Genomic DNA, 22,318 nt, shown 5'->3' with positions numbered 1-22,318 from the left:
GTAAGTAGCACACGGCTACGGTATTTGGATATTCAATTCTGTTGTCAAAAAAATCAAAATAGCCCTGCAACATAATGGCTTCCCTGATAATTACTTATTGAAACAAGAGGTACCATTCAAGCTGAATTCTAAGAGTAAGGAGAAGCAGGCTGCCCTGGTTTTTGCTAGAAATAGACTGTGCACCAACTCTCTTCTAGCCTTCAGTCCACTTCTTAGAACCATCGGTGGAGGAAGCACAGAGAGTCACTCCCCACCTTCCCAAGCCTAGGAGGATGGAGACAAGGAGGAAGGGAGATTCTTGACTGGGAGTATGCACACCACCATGAGGAGGACAAGGAGTGAAGACCTTCAAGAAACTTCCCCAGGAAGCAGTGTCCATTCGTTTTCTGGTCTCTCTGCACACTGATGTTCAAAAACTTATCCATAACCCAACATTTTCTCATTTCTACAAACATGATCCAAGTCTCACCTTGCTTAGCACAGGAACGGCAAAGATATTTTTGTAGATAAAATAAAAAGTGTGCTTACTGACGTATGTTCAATACACTCAAACATTATCTTAATAAATACACATGTCAGGGGTTCAAGAAAAGAGTCTCTTTGCCAAATCAAGCTATCTCTTGAGAGTTAAACAATGTTTTTGTTAATTTGTGACTCAAAAATGTTAGCATCTTACAGTGATTTTCAAATAAGCACCAGGTGGATTCCCAAGAAAATATTTATAAACTACATATTAGTTTTGAAGACTGAGTAGATGACTGAGACACCACTGACACCTGTAATACTGCAGCAAGGTAGAGGAATCCACCATGGGGGGAGGGCACGGGGAAGGGTTGGGGGAATCCCAGAGCCTATGAAACTGTGTTACATAATGCAATATAATTAATAATAATAATAATAAAGAACCTCCTCTGTAGCAACTCGTGCTCAAATTAAAAAAAAGATAGAACAAGAAAATGGTATTTGAATTTCTCAGGGTTTGCATTAGTCTCAACAGGCTAACCGCTCTCCTGAACTCTGGCTTGGGTGCGTCCGATGTTACATGTGTTTGTATCTCTAAACAAACATGTTATTTAGTTTTGCTGGGTTTGAATCTAACCAGGCACAATGAGAAGATATGTGGCCTTCTAGCATGCAGTGGCTGCTTTTAGTTACCAGCCTGTTTCTGAGGCATGAATACTTGCTGCTGCATTGTGGCTGTGGTGCAAACATTCTCGCTGCTGCATGGCTCTCCATGTTACCACTGTGCATCAGTCTCTGTGTTTCCATTCCATTGTCCAATCCAATGGTGGGTGCATCTCTAATGGGGAATGCCATGGACATTCTTGCGCACCGCTTCTGCATACACAGACAGACGTCTGGTGGAGATCACCACTTCCTTCCTGCGCGTCCCACGTGCATGGCCTTGATATCTAATCAGCTTGGGCTGCTTCTTGTACGTTCATTCACCATTCAGGCTTTCACTTCTGCTTTTGGCCTTTTTCTCTATTTGCGTTGTCTGCCTTTTCCTGATTATTTTGAGGGGGGACTTTCAATATCCTGAATATGTTGTTAGCTTCATCGTTTGCCATTCTCTCATTTCAGTCTGTGGCGTGGCTTTAAAGCTCTTACTTTTAATATGAGTCTAATTTATCATTTTCTTTGAGATTTGCACTTTGGGTATCTTATTTAAAAAAAAAAAAAGCTTCTCCATCCTGGACTTATAAAGATAGAATTCTGTTTTCTTCTCCAACATTTAAAGGTTGCCCTTCACATGTAACTCTTACAAAAAACTAACTCAGGTATAGGCTTGGAGGTGAGGATCATTTAATTTCATTAAAAAAAAAACAACTCTGAGTGTCCAATTTTCCCAACACAGTTTGTTGAAAAGGTCATCAGTGTAATGTCAACCTTATCATCAATGTAGTCCACACGAGGGTCTACTCTGTCCTTGCCCACACAGTCTCGCCAAGCCTGACTGCTGTGGTAAGGTATATGCAAGCTTTGTATTCAGGAAGGCAGGAGGTTCACCTGGCTATTTTCTTTCAGGAATGTTCTGCATATTTTGACTATAAGTACTAATACATTTTATAGAATCAGCTTGCTACATTTTTCAATCATTCTGTTGGTTGGGACTCTTGATAAAGTTTTTACTAAATGTATAGGTTTTGCAGAATTAACTTTGTTATTCCCAATCTGTGAACAAACATGTCTATCTATTTAGGTTTTTCTCTCACACCTTTCAATGATATTTATAAATTTTTACCATAAAATTCTTGCATAGTAAGAAATGTGGGGGAACTTTGAAAAGTGGGGAAAACAGAATGAAATGATAAGGACTATTTTCCACGGACCGTCTGAATCTCCCTCGTACTAATAAATATCTAATGCTGTGTCTTTCAGAGGCTGTTGTAAATGCTTATCGTCTTTTAAACTACAGGTTCAAACTTTTTCTCTAAGTTAGAAAGGCAATTCTTCCTGTACATAATTTCATCTACAGCAACGTCCCTAAAACACCTGACAATTCTATTTACCCACTTTCTTCTCTGAGTAAACAATGAGATTGCAAATAACAACAGGTCTGCTCCTTCTTGCCTAAGCACATCTTGTGAAAGTTGTCAGAATCGCACTGGAGTTCCTTGTGCTAAACACTAATAGCAATAGTAATAATAACAAGTACAGCCCGGAGCTTATGAAGGAGGGGATCTGATGCTCACGTCACTGTTAACAAGAACCGTCACAGAAGGCTGTCAGAGCCACAACTCTGCACAAAGACCCTGCAGCTACATACAGGAAGTACGTTGGCAAGGACATCTGCCCAGCATCTACCCATCCAACCCTCACACTCCTCTTGTTATTGGTCTTTGTAGCCAAGGATTATTGTCTTAGAACAGCTTATACGATCTCCCTCATTGTGCCTTTAGAAACTTCCTCATGCCTCATCTTCCCTGAATATGCCCATGAACATCTCCACTGAAAGTGAAACGCCTTTTAGTGGGGAATCCATTCTGCTTCTTTACATTGACAATGTGTAAGTATACACGGTTCTACACACTACACATGTACAGACACTCAGAGCACACACATGCTGAATGATGCAGCCACGCTCCAAGCAATGCATTGTGAGGTTCTTTTGTCAGCATGGGAGCATCACAGGATGTATGGACATAAACTTAGAGTGGGCCAATCACTCCATGTGGATTCTCAATGTAATCAAGAGTTCAGCAACGATGAAATGCATGCAGTTACTGTCTGCATAATAGGAAAGCGTAAGAAATTCTTTAAGTCACAGCATGATTATCTGCTTTAAATGAGTACGTGCTACGTTATTGTATGTGCCACATATTTAAGTGACAGGCTGTACCACCATCACAACAAACATACAAGTAACATGATGTGATACCACATTCACATTCTGTTGGCTACGTTGATGGAAGGCTATAAGAATCTTTACATTCATTACAATCTTATGGTATCATCACTGACTACATGTTCCATCAATGATCAAAAACATCCATATGAATTACGTAACTGCCTATATCCCAGGCTTACAGTCTCTATTTCTGCTTGAAGTTTTTGTCCACTTATATTTATTTTGACTTCTGGCAGATTTAGATTTATTCCCAGTATTCTACGTGGTCTTGTTTGTATAAATCACATACTGTATTTTTGGCTTCTGGCTGCTGTCCTAGAGATGGTCACATTTAACAAACATTCACATTTAAAAAAAAAAAAGACACCCCAGGGCAGTACACTGGGTTACCACTTAGAACACCTGTGTTGGTGTTTGGAGTGCCTCATGTGAGTCTTGGGTCCAGCTTCTGACTACCTTCCTGCCAGTGTGGATCTGGCAGTCAGCAATGGTGGCTCGAGTGGTTTGCTTGTTGCAACCAGGTAGAAGACCTGGACCCAGTTCTTGGCTCCTAGCCTTGGTCCTGCTCCAGTTCTGACATATGTGGACATTGGTGCAGGGGCTGTGATCCAGCAAAAGAGAACTCCCTCTCCATCTTTTTCTGTCTACCTCTCAACTAAATAAATGCACAAATAAATCTTAAAAAGTAAATATTTCTACGCTGTTATTATTATAAGAGCTTGACGACATTTAATTTAAATCGCCATCATCTCATTTTTTAATGTTTGAATCAATTTATTTGTGTTTATTTGAAAGGCATCACCAGCTGCTTCCCAGGAAGCACATTACCAAGAAGCAGAAGCAGGACTCGAACCCAGGCACTTGGATAAAAGATGTGAACATCTCTAAGCAATGGTTCAGCTGCCCCTCCAATGCACGCCCCACCACTTTTAGCACTGATTTCCCATCTACTATTTCATTTTTATCTTGGCTTTTAGCCTCACAAGTCATTGTTTCACACACGCTACCTTATTTAGATGGACCCATCTAATTACTGATTTCCTTTGTGCATCTCAGCTCTTCCAACTGGGATTATTTGCCATGGCCTTTAAAAAACCCTTGAGAATGAAACCTCAATGAAGATCTGTCAGTGACAAGCGTATTTTTAAAAAATGATCTTTATTTTCACTCTCTTTCCTGTTCTTAAACCCTCATATAGAAAGACATTTCCACTTGGGATGCAGTTCTGCCGGAGGTCTCACCTCCACCCATGGTCTGCATCTTGTCCCACTGCTCATGGCTCGAGCACAGCCCCGGCCCTCTTGTATGGGACCACCATCACCACTGCTCACCTGGCCCAGTTAACCCCAGCCAGAAAGCTCAAGCTTTCCGGAGCCCGGCCTTCGCCCAGGGACTGCGGGAAGTCAGGTCGCATCTTCTAGGCTGAAGAAGTATCAGCTTCAGTATAGTAAATAGCTCCCTTGTAACAATCTGTTATTCACAAAACAGAGTGATGAGGGCAGGCCAAAAGCAGATGCTGGAGTTCGTCTGCAGAATGGTCAACTCCTCTGGCCACCAGCTCTACCAACACCTCTGTTGACATGACGAGTGTGTGGTCGAAAGGACTCAGGGCAGTCTCCTCCCAAGGGCTCACTTTCAGATCCCCTGCCGAGGATGTCGCTAGCTGTGCACCTCGGGTTCCCATGCTGTGCTGGCTGGGCTTAGCTGTCTTTATACTTCCAGCCCTGATTTTTGGTAACTGCTTGGTCTGAAGGGAAGGGCTGAGCACCCTGCACCCTCCACTGCAGAAGTGCGCAGCAGAGCGGAGAATCTGAAAGGCATTTTCTCCTTGGACACTGAAAGGTCAATTTGTCAAAGCCCACGCCTCGGGGTACTGAGAAAAGTTCGTCAGCCCTTGTTTTCCAGCTGTAACTGGGTAAATAAATGAGACTTCTACCCGAGGTCTCCTGTGAATCCCGCAAGCAGGCAGGGTGGTGGTGAGAAGTGAGCCGGGCTGCACGGTAATAATCATGACAGGCTGGTAAAAGCTAATGTCAGCTTCAATTTCCAAGTCATTTTTCAAATTATTTTAATTAGATATTGTTTCAATCTCACTTACATTAATTTAATATCTGATATCAACATTTCAGTTTTCAATTTGTTCAAATGATTTTTTTTCCCCCAGTTAGCCTGGTTGCCTGGAGTAATTTAAAATACAATGTTTATCTTCAGCAATTTTCAACGCACAGGGCCTGGGCAAGCTGCTATGTTCAATAAAACTGAAGGGAAGGAAGGCTCCAAGGTCCTGTCGGGGCTTAGGAGAAATGGAAATTTGTCTCCTTATCATTTATCTCTAGACATTAAAGTAAGCAGGTAGCACAGGGGCTAGGAGCTCATCATAATAAGATTTTCCACCAATTTCACTATGTAATTGGCTTTCCCAATGCTAATTTCAGTGAAATCTGACCAAGTTTCCCCCCCCCCCTTTTTTTTTGATATTAAAAGACTCTGGAAACAACAGTCACTGCCTCTCTTCAACACATTTTCTGCCAGTTTTCAGACATCAGCTCAGGAACCTGCCCCTGAAGACGCTTCCTCCTGGACACGCTGTCACCCACTGGTCCAGCTCTGCCCTGGAAGATGCTTCCTCCTGGACACGCTGTCACCAGCTGGTTCAGCTCTGAATATTCTCACGTGCTGTGCTTTCCCCTCCCTCTCCCAAATATCAGCATGGATTTCAGTAAAGATATCCCTCTCATAAAGGTAAACACAAAGCTCAATCAGGACTCTCTCCTCTTTTGTGAAACAGAGGAGAAATGAGATATTCTGAAGGGTTCTTTTAAGACACCCAGATGGTAAGCATTAGAAATATGCAGGTATGAGCTGTTTTTTAAAAAGTTTGAAGAACTTGAAGCAGTGCACAGAACCCTCAAATGGTGCGAGAGCCCTATAAAATCAAACCAAACACTGTCTGCCTAGACAGAACTGCAACTATGGACTTCACTTCACCTGCTCACTTCTGTATTAATATCATGTTAACATAAGAATCGATGAGAACTGTGATGTAGAAACTATCACACGCTTGCTGTGACCCTGAGCAATAAACGTATTAATGAATTTCTTAAAATAAGTAAAGAGAAGTATTTAGCCTTCCAAAATACATAGTCAAGAAATAGAAAAAAAATCACAAAACGGAAAGTGTATAGCAAAACAATAAATAAGAAATACATACATGAATGACAATAAATGTAAATAGTCTAAATTATTCTATTTAGACAAACTCCATATATGCTATTTACAAGAAAAACACATCTGGAACACAGCCATCCAAAGAGATTCCAAATTAAGGGTGAAAGCGTAGTATCAGATGTGTATACAGATATAAGCACTTATTTGCATTTAATTACTAATTTAATCTCAGTCCATTTTATAGGTCTTTTTAAATTATTAATTGCTTCATGATTCAATTTTGGTAGACAGCGTATGTCCAAAATCTATTCATTTCCTCTAGGTCTTCTGATTTGTTCACACAGTTACTTATAATAGATCTGATTATTCTATGTATGTCCCAAGTATCAGTTGCTATATTTAATTTGTTCTCTCTGATCCTATTAATTCATTTCTTCTCCTTTTTTTTTGATTAGTGGGGATAGTGGGGGATCTATTTGGTTGATTTTCCTAAAGCATCAGCTCTTTGATTCATTGACCTTATGTATTGTTCTTTTGGTCTGTATTTCGTTTATTTCCTTCCTTATTTTGTTTTTTTCTTTTTTCCTGCTAATCTTGGGGATTAGCTGTTGTTTTTCTAACTCTTTCAAACACATAGTTAGCTCATTTACTTGGTGCTTTTCTAATTTCTTGACATAAGCATTGAGATAAACTTTCCTCTTCACACTGAGTTGATCCCGTCCCATAAGTTCTGATATGTTGTGTTGATACCTTCATTTGTCTCAAGCAATTTTTAAAATTTCACCTTTGATTTATTCTATTGCCCATTGTTCATTTAGAAGCATATTATTCAGTCTCCAGGTATTTGCATATCTCCTGGGATATTTTGACTTATTGACTTAATATTAAATTCTTTCTGACAAAGAAAAGCCCTAGACCAGACGGCTTCACTGCCGAAATCTACCAGATGTTTCAAGAGGAACTTAGCCCAATCCTCCACAAACTATCCAAACAATAGAAAGGGAGGCAATTCTTCTAAATTCTTTCTATGAAGCCAGTATCACCTTAATATCAAAGCCAGATAAAGATACAACAGAAAAAGAGAACTACAGACTGATATCCCTGATGAACATGACACAAGGATCCTCAACCAAACATTAGCCAACAGAATCCAGCAGGACATCAGCCAGGTCATTAACCTGGACCAGGTGGGATTTATTCCTGGCATGCAGGGATGGTTTAACACTCACAAATCAAAACTGCGATACTGTGACACACCACATCAACAAATTGGATAATAAAAACAATATGATCATCTCAATAGATGCAGAGAGGATATTTAATAAAATCCAACACAACTACATGCTAAAAATCCTAAACAGGATTGGCATAGAAGGAACATACTGCAACACAATAAAAGCAATATATGGAAACCCCAATGCTAGCATAACATCAAATGGGGAACTTTTCCACTAAGATCTGGAACTAGGCAAGGCTACTCGCTTTCACCATTGCTATCCAATATAGCATCAGAAGTCTTTGTTAGAGCTATTAGGCAAGAAAAGCAAATGAAAGGAATTCAAATTGGAAATGAGGAATTAAAATTATGCCTGCTTGCAGATGACATGGTTCTTTACACAGGAGAACCGAAAGATTCAATCAAGAAACTATTTTAACTCACAAAAGACTATGGCATGGTAGAGAGATACAAAATTAATGTACATAAATTGTTGGTGCTATTGGTCATTGAGTGGCATGTTATTTAATTTTACATTGTTGTAAATTTTCTACCTTTTCTTTCTGTTGTCGGTTTTGTTGTAATGGCTTTTCATTTAATGGGATGGACAGTAACTGTATATTATACACGGTATAAGTATATATAGTACACTATACCTATATTATAATAGAGACTATCCTAATTAGATGTGACGACACAATGCAGAATGCATCTCTATTTCCAAATCAAAGATAAGCTCCCGTTGAAACTGTTAAATATATCTTTAAGAATAGGATTCTGGACTCTATACCATTGTCCATACCTAAAATGTAAGAATATACTTAAGTAGCAGAATGATGGACTTAATGACTATTTATGAAGGACTACACTATTGTAATAATATAGGGGAAATAGATTGGGGGAGGTAAACTGAGAAACTTGGGGGGAATCCAAGAGCTTATGGAATGGTGTCCTTTAATTAATTAATTAATTTTTAAAAAGCGGCCATGGCACTGACATCTAGGAGAAAGAACATTTTAAATTATTCCTAATAATGAAAATGGACAAATAGCTATGCTTTTTAAAAATCCAAATGAACAATATTCATCAACTGGCATGTGTCAAAATAAAATAAGACACTGACATCAACCAAGAACTAGTAACTATACAAAGAGGTCTGGGTCATGGGCTGGCACACAGAAGTCCTGCATCTGTGGTTACCACATTCAGGGTGCTGGGCTTAGTACTTTAATTTCCTTGCACAATGCAGGCCTTCACAATGGCTCCTTGGGAGAAGCACTTTAAATTGCCTTCCCTTTTTGATTTTATTTTTTAATAATGATTACATGGTTGATCAGGGTGGGAAGGATCGAGGTTTAGAGAAAACTGGGTGAACTCATTGTTCCCACATTTGCTATTTTTTCTTGTTTCTGGAGGAAGGGGAGAGACAAAGGGGGAAGCCATACATGACTTTCTACACGTCCCAGTACCCAGAGATAGGGAACTGCCACCTAATATCAGTCCAGAGTCTCAGTGTGTACATATTCCAAGGATTCTGTCCAAGTGGTTTGGATAGTTCAGAAATGCTGCTGATTTCACCGATCCAAGGATGATGTCACCCTCCCAATGTCCATTGGCTCCATTCACTGAAGCTATTTGCTGTCATCATTTGTTTGGGGTAGTTGCCCAGTTTGTTCTGTTTGCTTTGTTTTGCTACAGCACTGAATGTGCTGCCATGTTCTCCTTTCATTTCAGGGCCTGTGTCCACTGCTCCACCTTTTCCATTAAGTAGGACATACTCTTGCAGGTGAGTCCAAGTATTTGGGCCAGACATCGCAAGTATCTCCAATGCCCCAACCCTGGGGCTCACAAACCTGGCACCCACCTGATAGGTGAGCCCCTGAGACCCAGGCCAGGAGACCCAAGCCCTACCAGATCTCCCACTTCTGGGGCTCATAAACCCAGCATCTACTTCGCAGGTAGGCCCCAGGACCCAGGCCAGGTCACCTGAGCCCTGCTGAATCCCCCACCCCTGGGACTCACAAATGTGGCACCCACCTTAGGCACTGGGACCTGGACCAGGTGACCTGAGTCCTACTGGATCCCCCACCGCTGGGGCTCACAAACCCAACACTCACCTAGAAGGCAGGCCCCCAGGATCTGGGCTAAGCTACCCAAATCCCATCAGCTCCCCCGTCCCTGAGGCTCAGGAACCTAACCCCCAATAAGCAGGTGGGCCCCAAGATCTGAACCAAGCTACCTAAGCCCCGTCAGATCCCCTGTCCCTGAGACTCACTTATTTGGTCCCCGCAGGGCCCAGGCTGGCATGACTCGCCTCATCTCAGCATCTGTAATCTTATTGCACAGCCTTGCCTAGTCTAGTCTGCCCTCGTTCTAGCTCCTACTGGTGGGTACTGCAACCTATCCCAGCCCAGCCTGATTGCTGTCCCAGTCCTAATGTGAACAGGCTGATGTTGCAGCCCATTTTGGCTCCTCCTGCCTGTGCCCTGGTTTTTAGATCCTCCAGTGGGTGTCATGTGCTAGCCCATACTGGTCAGTCCCCAGACCTGAGCCACATGTATGCCGATGGATACAATAACCTGGCATGGTCTGCGCTGCTCTTTGCCTTGCTTCTTGCATTCATCTGCAGGGGCTGCGTCCCTGTGAAGAAGTTTCCCAAGCTCCTCCATTGAGTCTCCTCCCAGTGGAAGTTCTCACGCACACCAGTGAGTCCCGTGGCCCAGATGACTTTGTCTACCTCCTGTCCTGACAAGAACAGTGGCTTTTGCTCAACCGGCCACACCCATTCTGGTTCTTGTTTTTGGGTGTTGCAGCCCAGAGATACCTGATCTTCACCCAGACACAGCTTTCACACAGTTCAGTGGGAGTAAAGACCTAGTGTGGCCTGTTCTACACCCAAACTGGCTCTCAAAAGTATGAATGGGGGCTGGAGTTTAGCCCAATCTGTTGCTGCACCATCCCAGTGCACACCCACACTGGTGCAAGATGTAGCCAGGGGGAGAGTGAGTTTTACAGAGGTAAAGCAGCTTACCTGAGGTCACAAGGATAGTAAGATAGAGCCACATTGCAAGCAAGCCTGCTGAACCCAAGGGAGACAGATACAAGGCTGAGAAGCTAACTAATGAAGAGAATGCACAAATGACTCATCAGAGTCTGTGATCAAGAACCAAAATGTAATTGATCTGCTGCATCACTGAAAGAGAAAGCCTTCATGATCTCTCTGTAATCAGCTGGGCTTAAAACATGGACCTTGTGGGCCCAGCACGATAGCTTAATGGTTAAACTCCTCACCTTGCACATGCTGGGATCACATATGGTCGCCAGTTCTAATCCCGGCAGCCCCGCTTCCCATCCAGCTCCCTGCTTGTGGCCTGGGACAGCAGTAGAGGATGTCCCAAAGCCTTGGGACCCTGCACCTGTGTGGGAGACCCAGAGGAAGCTCCAGGTTCCTGGCTTCGGATTGGCTCAGCTCCAGCCATTGTGCTCACTTGGGGAGTGAACCATTGGGCAGATCTTCCTCTCTGTCTCTCCTCCTCTCTGTATATCCAACTTTCCAATAAAAATAAATAAATCTTGAAAAACCAACATGGACCTTTTAGGGGCCTAGCATGATGGCTTTATTGGGTAATCATCCACCTTGCAAGCACTGGGTTCCCGTATGAATGCTTGTTTGTGTCCTGGCTGCTCCACTCTTCATCGAGTTCCGTGTTTGCAGCCTGGGAAAGCAGCAGAGAATGACCCAAAGCCTTGGGACCCTGCACCCATTTGGGAGATTCAGAAGACGTTCCTGGCTCCTGGCTTCAAATCGGCTCAGCTCCAAGAGTTGCGGCCATTTGGGGAGTGAACCAGCATATGGAAAATTTTTCTCTCTGTCCCTCCTTCTCTGTATAAATCTGCCTTTCCAATAAACATAAATACATCTCTTTTTTTAAAAAAATATTTTCTAGGGAAGGATGTTTGTCCCTGTGGTTGAAGGCTGTGTCTTATATCTGCCCTGCTTCTAGTTTCCTTCCAATGCAAAACAAAGGAGGCAGAAGGCGGCTCAAATATTTGTGTCCTTACCACCCACGTGGGAGTTCCACACTTAGTTCTTTGCTTCCAGCTTTGGCTTGGTCCAGCCCTGCCTGCTGAAGGCTATAAGCATGGACCAAGAGATGGAAAATCACTGTCCGATTGTGTCCCCAATTTCCAATTAATAAAATACTTTCTCAGTGTTTTCTCTAATTCTTTTCAGTGATTCAGGTTACAAAATTAATTGGAAGTACAGCTATGGAATATTTATGGAATTCTCTTATGGTAATAAGGACTTTAGAAATCACATCTGTGAGGAAAACACCAAAACACTCATTAGAGATGGATTTGTACATTGAATGCTCTCACTCTGACTTGGCAGACAACAGAAATTAAATTAGGCATTCAGTTTAAGAAGTCAGAGTGAAGTAGGCTAATAAAAATACTAAGGGTAGGAACAGAAGCTTGACAATGAAAGTATAAATAGAAAAGTGTAAAAAACAAACAAAATTGATGAACAAGTCCAACAGTTTGATAGCAAAGAAACCACATAAGCATTTAGTTGAAGTCTAATATTAAGAAAAGTAGGGTATCTCAACCTCTAAAAAATTAAGAACTTAATTATTAAAGGAAAAATAACCACAAATACATTGGAAATTGAAAAGTTATAAGTCTTACTTAAATGCCGATTTCTAAGAGTTTGGGGACCCTCAAAAAATGAATCTTCAACTGGCAAAGAATGAATACAGAAATCTGAATAGATAATTAAGAAGAAAATTAAAGATAGATTTTCAAAGAAACTTCTTTCAAGAAAAGTATAAGGCATCGATGGTGACACGAAGAATCCTTTCAAAATTTCAAAGAACGAGTGGGTCTCATCCACACACGGACCCACACTACCCAAAAAGATCAACTCAAAATGCTAAGTTACATAATTTTCAGAAGACACCTCAGGGAATAGCTAGACAACTACTGGATTTGGTGATAGCCTTATAGCTACAATGACAACAGCAAAGAAACACAAAACTGTCTACGGCCATACCACCCTGAACGTGCCCAATCTCATCTGATCTCGAAAGCTAAGCAGGGTCAGGCCACTTGGATGTGAGAAACACAAAAATAATCGGCTGGATTTCATTAAAATTGAAGACCTGCTTTGTGAGACAAACCATGGATTGGGATAAAAATATTTATAAAATATGCATCTGTAAAAGGCTTATGATCACTAATACACAAAGAATAGCAGAATTCAATAATTAGAGGAAGGGTAAAAGATGTGAACAGGAACAGATACTTCATATCACACATATCACGTGTATGTGTGTGTGTGTGTGTGTGTGTGTGTGTGTGTGTGGCATAGAAGAACACGGAAAGATTTTAATATCAAATGTTCCTAGGGCACTGCAAATTAAAACACAATGGCCTATCACCGCTCAGCTCTCAGAGAGCCTAAGGTTCAGGTCATTGACAATTCCAACTGCTGGTGAAGAGACGGAAGAGGGACTTTCATTCATAGCTGATAAAAGAAAAAAAGGTACAATGATAGTTGTACTGGAAGACAGAGAGTCTGGTAGTGTCTTTAGAAACTAGCACCCTGTTAGCATACAATCCAGAAGTTACGTTTTTTGTTCTTATTCAAAGGAACTAAAAGTCTATGTCCACTTCAAAATTCATATGCAGATGTTCACAGCAGCTCTTTTCATAAATGTCAGACTTGGGAGCAAACAAGGTGTCCCTCAGGACTTGTGCTGATAAACGCTGGTCCAACAACACAAAGGAATAGCATTTAGCTCTCAGTGGACTACCACCAAACCAGGAAAAGTGGAACCTTAAATGCAATTTGCAAAGTAGAAGAAGCCAATCTGAAAATGCTACATACCGTGTGGGTTCCAATTATATGATATTATGAAAGGGCCAAGTCATGCACAGAATCAAAAGGCCAGCAGTTGCCTGGGATTGGCAAGGGAAGAAGACACGAAAGGCTAAAGACCACTCCGCCTGATGCAGCAATGGGGAGTACCTGATGTCACACATTTATCCAGACTTACAGAACACACAATGCCACGAGTGAACCCACAATGCAAGATGCTACGAAAGAGAGAAAGGTAGGTAATCTGTATGTGAGCACTCTGTTCTTTCTGGTCAATTTTTCTGTAAGTCTGAAAGTGGTCCAAAAATAAAAACTACTAAACTGAGTAAAAAACGTTAAGAGTCCCTTTGAAAAACAACTGTTTCCATTTTATTTGAAATGCAGAGAAAGAAACAAAAATTGTTTATTAGCTTGTTGATTTACCTCCCACGTGGCCACACCAGCCAAGGTTGAAGCTAGGCCAGATGGAAGCTGTGAGTAGAAACTCAAATTGCATCTCTCATGAGAGAGGTAGGAACCCAACTTCTTAAGCCATCACCTTTTATCTAAAGTACAAGTGTCATAGGCAGATGTTCAAATACTGTAGTCAAATGGCATTTTTTGAGTTAATACTTCATTAATACTATGAATGATCATGAAAATTGTGAAGAGAGATCATCCTTTCCAATGCAATTGATTTTGTTATTTAACATGTAAATGTGGGTTTTTAGAATTCTTCTTAAAGGTTTATTTATTTTTACTTCAAAGGCAGAATTACAGAGAGACAGGAGAGATACAAAAGAGAGAGAGAGGCAAAGATCTTTCCATTTGCTGGTTCACCTAAAAAATGAGCACAGTTCCTGCAGCTGGACCAGTCAAACGCCAGGAGCCAGGAGCTTCCTTCAGGTTTCTCATGTGGATTCTGATGCCTAAGGACCTGGGCCCTCCTCCATTGCTTTGGCAGGCCAGTGGCAGGGTGCTGTGTGAGAAGCAGAGCTGCTGAGACCAGAACCAATATCCACATAATGCTGGAGCCACAACATCTACAGGTAGAGGCTTAGTCTATATGCCACAGTGCCCGCCCTAGGATTTTTGATTTTTAAGAACTTGAGAACAGTGGCAAAGAGGGAGCAATCTGTAGAAGGGCATAATTTGGGGTCTCCTCTGCTGTGCCATGGGTCTTTGTATGGCAGTCTGAAATAGAGAAAGTGGAGAAGAAAATAGGAATTTGGATCATTCCTATACTGGTCCAGTAGCCCTAGAGCTGGAAGTTTCACCAACTTTGTAAAATGGGAACTACCTTTAAAATCATGGATGGAACACGTAGGGAAAGAATAAATGAGCAACACAGAAAGAAACTTGTACCCATTGCTAAGTACTGATTTAAACAAGAATGACTTTTTCTTTAGCTGAATGCAAGCATGATTTTCTCTCCACAGCTCTTGCCACAGAAGCTCCTTTGCTGGGGGAGAAGATGAGCATTTGTGCTGAGGTTAGGCTCTTTCCCTTCAAGTCACAGGAGGCAAGCCGCCTTTACTATTCATTAGCAAGTACGACGTCATGTCATTACTGCAGCACCACTGAAATCAGCCCGGGTTGGAAAAACATTTTCAATATTTCAACTGACTGCTTCACTAAGTCACAAATAACAGCTAATCCTTAAGGTCACTCACTTACAAAAATCTATTTGCTTTGCTTCAGAGCAAAATGAAAATATATATTACAAATGATGCCACCAGAAACAGGCTGCTGTGGACCCAGCCTTCTGCATTGTGCCCTGTCCCTGCCAGTTAAAAAAAATTTTTTTTTTCCGTTTCCTTAAAGCCCTTTTAATAAAGACCCCAGGGACTGTTTACTCAGGTGAGCACATTTATTCGTAACCAGTGTTTAATGTGAAATTTAGTCTAAATTGTGTGTGTGTGTTTCAATGAAGGTCTATAAATAAAACATCAGTCTGGGTGTTTCATCTTTATCCCAACACCATATACTACACAATATAACAGCTGCAGTTCCACTGGGAACTTTTTCTAACCCAACCTATAAAAATTACGTGAGCCACCACAAGCTTTTCCTATAAGCCAGACTAGGTAAAGTGGGAGCAGTCCACAACTGTTTATTATTCTGGTAACTGAGAAAAAAAATAGGTGTGTATGTTAGAATAAGGGCAGGGCAGGGTGGCAGGGAACCCTTTGGGGATCACACACACATTTCTCAAGGCTGTGGCTGCTGAGGCTTGGAAATGCTAACCTGAAATCTGACAGGTGTAGCAAGCTCTCTCTTCACAAGAGGCAGTGTGTGACATCAGGCCACTGCTACTTGGAGAAGACACCAAAAGGCCCAGCCACATCTTTGTGCATGTGCCAGTAGTTTCTTTTTTTTTTTTTTATTATTATTGTTGCTTACATTGTATTATGTAGTACAGCTCCATAGGCGCTGGGGATTCCCCCCATCCCTCCCACACCCCTCCCCCCATGGTGGATTCCTCCACCTTGTTGCATAACCATAGATCAAGTTCAGTTGAGATTCATTGCTTGCAAACACATGCCTAGCATAAAGTTCCGTGTCCTATTGTCCAGATAAGTTCAGTGGCCTCTTGGGGAGACCTTCTATGGTCTGAAGATAGGTCTAACAGAGTAAAGATCCGGTCAGTTAAAAGCCCCAACAAGGCCTCAGTATCATTATACAACATTATGGAATTAATTGACATAGTATTGGGTAAACAATATGTTAAAAATAATGCAAGTTCCATTCTTCGAGACATCTGGGTTGAGACAGTATCAATGACAGGTTCAAAAAATAACAAACAACCAAACAAAAATTACACGTTAAATCAAGGCAAACATGTGGTATCTAATCTTTTGGGATTCACTCATTTCCCTTAGCATTATAGTTTCCAGTTGTGCCCATTTAGCCACAAAGAACTGCATTTTGTTTTTTTTAATAGCTGAGTAGTATTCCATGGAGTAGATGAACCAAAGCTTTCTTATCCAATCTTCTGCTGATGGGCATTTTGGTTGCTTCCATGTTTTTGCAATTACTGATTGTGCTGCAATGAACATAGGGATGCATGTTGGTTTGTCGTAAAACAGGTGTTTTGGATATATTCCTAGGAGTGCTATTGCTGGGTCATATGGTATGCAGATTTTGAGTTGTTTGTGCCAGTAGTTTCAATGGCAGGCTGGAACCTCTGTGTACCCCAAAGATGCTTATCAAATTGTTTGGGTCCTAATCAAGGATTCTCAGACTGTTGAGCACTTCACATCCCATCCATTCACCAGAGAGAGAGAAAAAAAATCCTGAGCCATCCATTTCTGCATACAGTTATAGCAAGTAGATATACTATTCGTAAGAGCCATGAGAGGTGACAGCAAAGGATAAAGTGAAACTTCCTCCTTCAGTTACCAAAAAAAAATTATATACAAAAAGTTATAAGCAAAAAGTGTCAGTACAGGATGTACGAGGTCATGATCACCTTTTTATAGCTTATCACGAAGCGAAGTTTTAGTGAAACTTAACAAGGCAAAATGGTTGATAAAACAGCTACCAAATTCCCAGGCAGAATTTAAAATGATGCATACTCCCTTGGATTAGAGAAGAATGGCTTGCTAAACCATCGTCCCATTTGGTTTCGAGCATACTTCAGTACAGTTTTCAAATCTGAAAAACACTATTGAAGAGGCTCTGTGGGCATCCCGTGGTAGGTGGTGGACTGGAGAGGGAAATGGTTGTACTAGGGAAGAGATCCTTGGAAGGCCGATAGTCCTGCACATGCAGAAGGCTGTGGTGGGGCAAGATTGAGTCATCAAGGCCTCCCCACTGGGGGAGAGATCACAGGAGAGCAGGGATGTCAGCCAGGGTCTCTGGAACTCCTGAGTGGAGCTCTCAAGGAAATCATGCTCATTTCTCCTTCTTTCATTAAAAGGGAGAAACATCATAGTCCTTGGGTCCAAAGCCAAGAAGGTTGTCTTTGATCAGCAGCTGATGAGATGAACAAAGCTGGGAAGATGTCAGAATGGCCACCTGTCTTTGAAACTACGCCCAGCAACTTTTTCTCATGCTTGCTCTGATTCCTGGGCCATCAGGGGTCCATTCCCAGCCCCTGTCCCAATCACAGGTTGGCCCAGTAATCCAGGGCTGCTTACTGACCACAAATAGTGGTTGTCTATGTTCTGCTGACAATGCTTCCCTTTCTTCAGCTCAAAAGATGTAATGAGGAATCTACAACTCATGCGGAAAGGGTTCTATTTTAATCGGGTTACAGAGGATAAGCAATTTGTACTTAAATAGATTTAAGACTTGCTATGCCAACTTGGCCATTATACCTTTTGCTGTTTATAGTTTACTCCTTCATTCATCCAGCATAGTGAAGATACACCATTCTCATTGTTCTGAGTTCAGCTGAAGTCCAAACACACACACACCCCCCTGAATAGCATTTTGAATCAGTGTGCTAAATCTTCAGAATCTTTCAGAATCCTGAGAGTTAAAATGCCTGTGTTCAAATTGTGGCATGAGCTTAGCTTCCTCAGAGCCCATTACCAACCCAGAACCCTCCTGGCCCTGTTGTCTTCAACTTCCTTTGGTTGGAGGCAAACTCTGCCTCTTTATGGAATATTGGCAGCTTAGAGGCAAGTGGAAACCACCAGGGGGCAAAGAGTGATGTTTCAAGCCAGATTCCAATGAGGCTGATGGCATTGGTCAATGTCATATAGAGGTGTGAAGGAAAAACTAATACTCAATGATAGCATCCTGAAACAATTGGAAGAAAATGAAATGACATTAAACAAAGGGCATAGCCCAGAAGGGAAAACAGGCAGCTATTAGAAGAATCTTGCATCAGAAAATACTGCCATAGATTTGTCTTTACCAAGGTAATCTGAAAACTTCTTCCAAAGATAAAAGGATTATTTCTCTACAAAATGGATTTTATGGATTTGTTATAATCCTTCAAGATATGCACTATAATTATGTCAAATTGGTATAGATTTCATTAGTTCTTGAGTACATGTTTTAGAAATGGACGGATGATATTTATTTATATATCTTTATATTTATCTGTTAAGACACCGCTAAGTCATAGCCACAATCAGAGAAGATGAAACACCCATGTGTATTGAGCATCTTCTTTGTGCCAGGTTTCTTATTAGGAGTTTGCTGCATATCCTATCAGATTCTAAGTTCACATGAGTTAGACACATCTCCAGAAAAAGCCTGAGAAAGCAAGAAGGGACCTCAAGTGGTCATATTGAATCCCATTTATGTTGCAGAATGAGGATAGAAGTGGGCAGGGATTTTTTTTTTCAGGGCCAGCCACATGATTTCTGAGCAGAACAATGCAACTCTCCCAAGTCTCAGGTTCCCTGTGCCAGTCCAGTGCTGCTTTCAAGAGCCACATTGTCTAACCAGTATCCTGCATTTGCTCCCTTGCATACCGTCCAGCTCTAAGATGGACATTCATCTCTAAAGCCCCTGCAGAGCATCTGCCTTAACCTTGCTAGAAACTCCACAGACTCCACTTATTGGTGGAGGCAAGAGCCATGTGTTTTGCAATTGAATCTCAGGCTTCAAGGACCCCCACCTCCATCCCAACCCCAACACACACACACACACACACACATGCACACACACACACACACACACACACACACACACACACACCCCAGCATATTGTACTCTCCTGAAGCAAAAACCAAAGATGGAGTGAATTTATTCATCACAGTGGCTCCAGGCACAGAACTGGGTGTCCAGTGCCGCTCAGAAGCTTGGCTCTGGGCCACCGTCAGATGCCTTTCAACCATTCAACATGCAATGTAATAACCATACTATCACAAATGGTATTGTACAGAGCTGGCTGAATCACACCCAAAGCATGGTTCATGGTTTGCCTCATGGCATTTTCCCAAGGTCTTCCTGCAAAGGAAGTTTGGATTCCACACAGAGACCATGTGGGGGCCAGTGGTGCCTTGCAGGGTGGGATCTGCAACTTCATGCAAGCCAACAGTCCACATTACCACTCTGTATTTCTTTTGACTCTAGTTCTAGAATTTGAGTAGCACATAGCACATTGTCAGTCATGAAAGTCAAGGTTTGACTCTGTAACTTGACTACAGCTGAACAAAATGCCCCAGGGCTTTCCGTGCAATGTGGCGTCCTGGGAGGGTCTCAGGTCCTCCAAGCTGCTGCCCTTCATGGCTCTTCTGCTGGGCAGATCCTTTCCCATGATGGTAGTGGGAAGCTTCAGGTGTTATCACTGAAACATTGTTCACTTTTTCCCCACGTGAACCCTCGGGACTGGGAGCCATCCCATCGTCCCTTGTGAGTTTGGAGAGCTCAGTGCGCTTTCTTGTCTCATTCTTCCTGATTCCCGCTGCCCCTGATGTAATGCTTAAGAAGATAACAGCATCCTTGCTGATGGCGGGAGCTTCCTTGGGCAAAGTGGAATCAGGAGGCAGACAAACTGAGGCCCTTTTTGGTGTGCCAGAACAGAGGGAGGCCAAACGTTGACAGAAATTTAAAAAAAAATGGAGAACACAATTCCATGACTACGCACAGGACAAGTACCAAGACAAATGAAGTAGGTATGTGTATGCTCATCTACATTATATATCTATATATGTACATAATATGTGAAGGAAAGAGAAAGAAAGAACAAGAGAGAAACAAACTCTCGTCCAACAGTTTATTCCCCAAATACTCAACACAGCCAGGACTGGACTAAGCTGAAGTTAAGAGTCAGGAACTCAATCAGGTCTGCCTGTGGTTGACAGAGACAGCCAAGCATGAGAGCCATTCTGAGTCGCCTCCAACAAAGTATGTTGCTCAGAAACTGGAACTGAGGAGCCAAAAATCTGAGCCACTCTCAACGCAGGTGATTCAACTGCTGGGACAGATGCTCACCTTTGAAACCTGCACTTGAAGGGAACAGTAAACATTGTTTTCAGTTGACCAATGTATCTGAATTTCCCTGCTGTAGATGGAGAGTTTCTCTTTTTCTGCAGGAGGTAGAACCAGCTTCCTCATGTACAAGCTAAGATGCTGAGCAGAAAACAGCTCTGTTCCCTTCCCTGGCAATGGAGGTGCAGGCATGTAATACTGATGTGAAGTAGGAGGGGAGCCAGAGACCGGAGGGAGAGGAAGTAGAGAATTCCTTGCACAGTTATGGGAGGTGTCGTGAGATGAGGCTTCTAGAAGAGATGCTGTTGACATCAGTGGCACAAGAGTGGAGGCAGCGATGGCTTAAGCACTGGTTGCTCAGGGCCTGTTCCCTGGCTCTCTACCTCACAAAAATCTTTATCTTTTCCTGAACATAGTTGCTGTTTAAACCAGATTTCTTTTCTTTTCACTAAGAACTATGATTGATTTAAGATATTTGGGCTGGTAGAAGAGATCTTCAGATAATATTGCATGATTCTTTCCAAGGCAGGTATATCCAAGGTGCATCCTTTGCTCAGACAGGCCTGCAAGTTAGGGCCTGCACAAAACTGCCAGGCCAATAGAGATGGGCTAATTTTCCTCAGCTCTTTTCCCATAGGACATCTGATATTTTTCCAGATAAATCCGGAATGGGTGCTTAAAGAAAAAGCACTTTGAACAGTGGGTAGATGATTAGTCTAGCCCTGTTCACAGGAGGCACATGCGGATGATTAGGTCTAAGATATTTCTTTCTTTTTAAAGACACGTTTATTTAAAAGAGAGAAAGGGAGAGAGAGAACACACTTTCATTTGCTGGTGTAGTACAATGGGATGTAGGGATGACTCTGGCTGGGCCAGGTTGAAGCTATGAGCCTGAAATCCAGGTCTTCTGCATAGGTACAGGGGCCCAAACATGTGGCCCATTTCCTACAGCTTCTCAGGTGCATAGCAGGGAGCTGAGCTGTGAGTGGAGTAGCTGGGACTCAAACAGGCGCTCACATGGGATGCCTGCATCTCAGGTAGTGGCTTAAGCCACTGTCATGATGTTGACCTCAACATCTTCATTCTTTGCTTTTTTTCAAAAATATTTTTACTATTTTCCATGATACACTTTTGCAGTTACAGGGATTTCCTCCTTTCTCTACTTCCTCCCTCCTCATTTTTCCCACATCATTATTTTTTTAAGATTTATTTATTTTTATTGGAAAGGTGGATATACAGAGAGGAGCGTCAGAGAAAAAGATCTTCCGTCTGATGGTTCACTCCCCAAGCAGCCGCAACAGTTGGAGCTGAGCTAATCCGAAGCCAGGAGCCTCCTCTGGGTCTCCCTTGTGAGTGCAGGGTCCCAAAGCTTTGGGCTGTCCTTGACTGCATTCCCAGGCCACAGGCAGGGAGCTGGATGGGAAGCAGGGCTGCTGGGATTAGAACCGGCACCCATTTGGGATCCTGGCGCGCTCAAGGCGAGGACCTTAACTGCTACACTATCACGCCAGGTCCATTTCCCCCACATTACAGTAGAATAATGCTTTAGTAATAGTTACCAGTTTAGCATTTTACTATTTAAGTGCATAATGGCATTATAGGTACAGGCAAAGGTAGAAAATCTAATATCATATTGTCAAAGTATATTTAACTGTTTCACTGGGAGCTGTTTAACTTCTAAGGAGCTGAAGAAGTATCTCCATGTGTCAAATCATGCAAGCTGCTGTTTAATTATGGGTAAATTTACAAATTCTCTTTCCATATTGAAATTGTTGAAAGTCTACCTTTGGGGAACTACATTTAGTAAATGATTAAAGTTAAACTGGAG

General features: G+C 42.1%; 1 protein-coding gene across 1 annotated transcript in view; it reads right to left on the bottom strand.

Annotated features, from left to right (window-relative positions):
* The window catches only part of PTPRN2 (protein tyrosine phosphatase receptor type N2), a 914,532-nt gene that overhangs the window by 350,560 nt on the left and 541,654 nt on the right, over positions 1-22,318 (bottom strand). The gene's annotated exons all lie outside the window — the stretch shown is intronic.

The sequence above is a fragment of the Ochotona curzoniae genome, unplaced genomic scaffold (assembly GCF_017591425.1).
Source record: "Ochotona curzoniae isolate NIBS_2020 unplaced genomic scaffold, NIBS_Ocur_1.0 contig_4105, whole genome shotgun sequence".
In the NCBI taxonomy this organism is placed as follows: Eukaryota; Metazoa; Chordata; class Mammalia; order Lagomorpha; family Ochotonidae; genus Ochotona; species Ochotona curzoniae.
The sequence above is the reverse complement of the archived record's forward strand: the minus strand, read 5'-3'. Positions and strand labels throughout refer to the sequence as shown.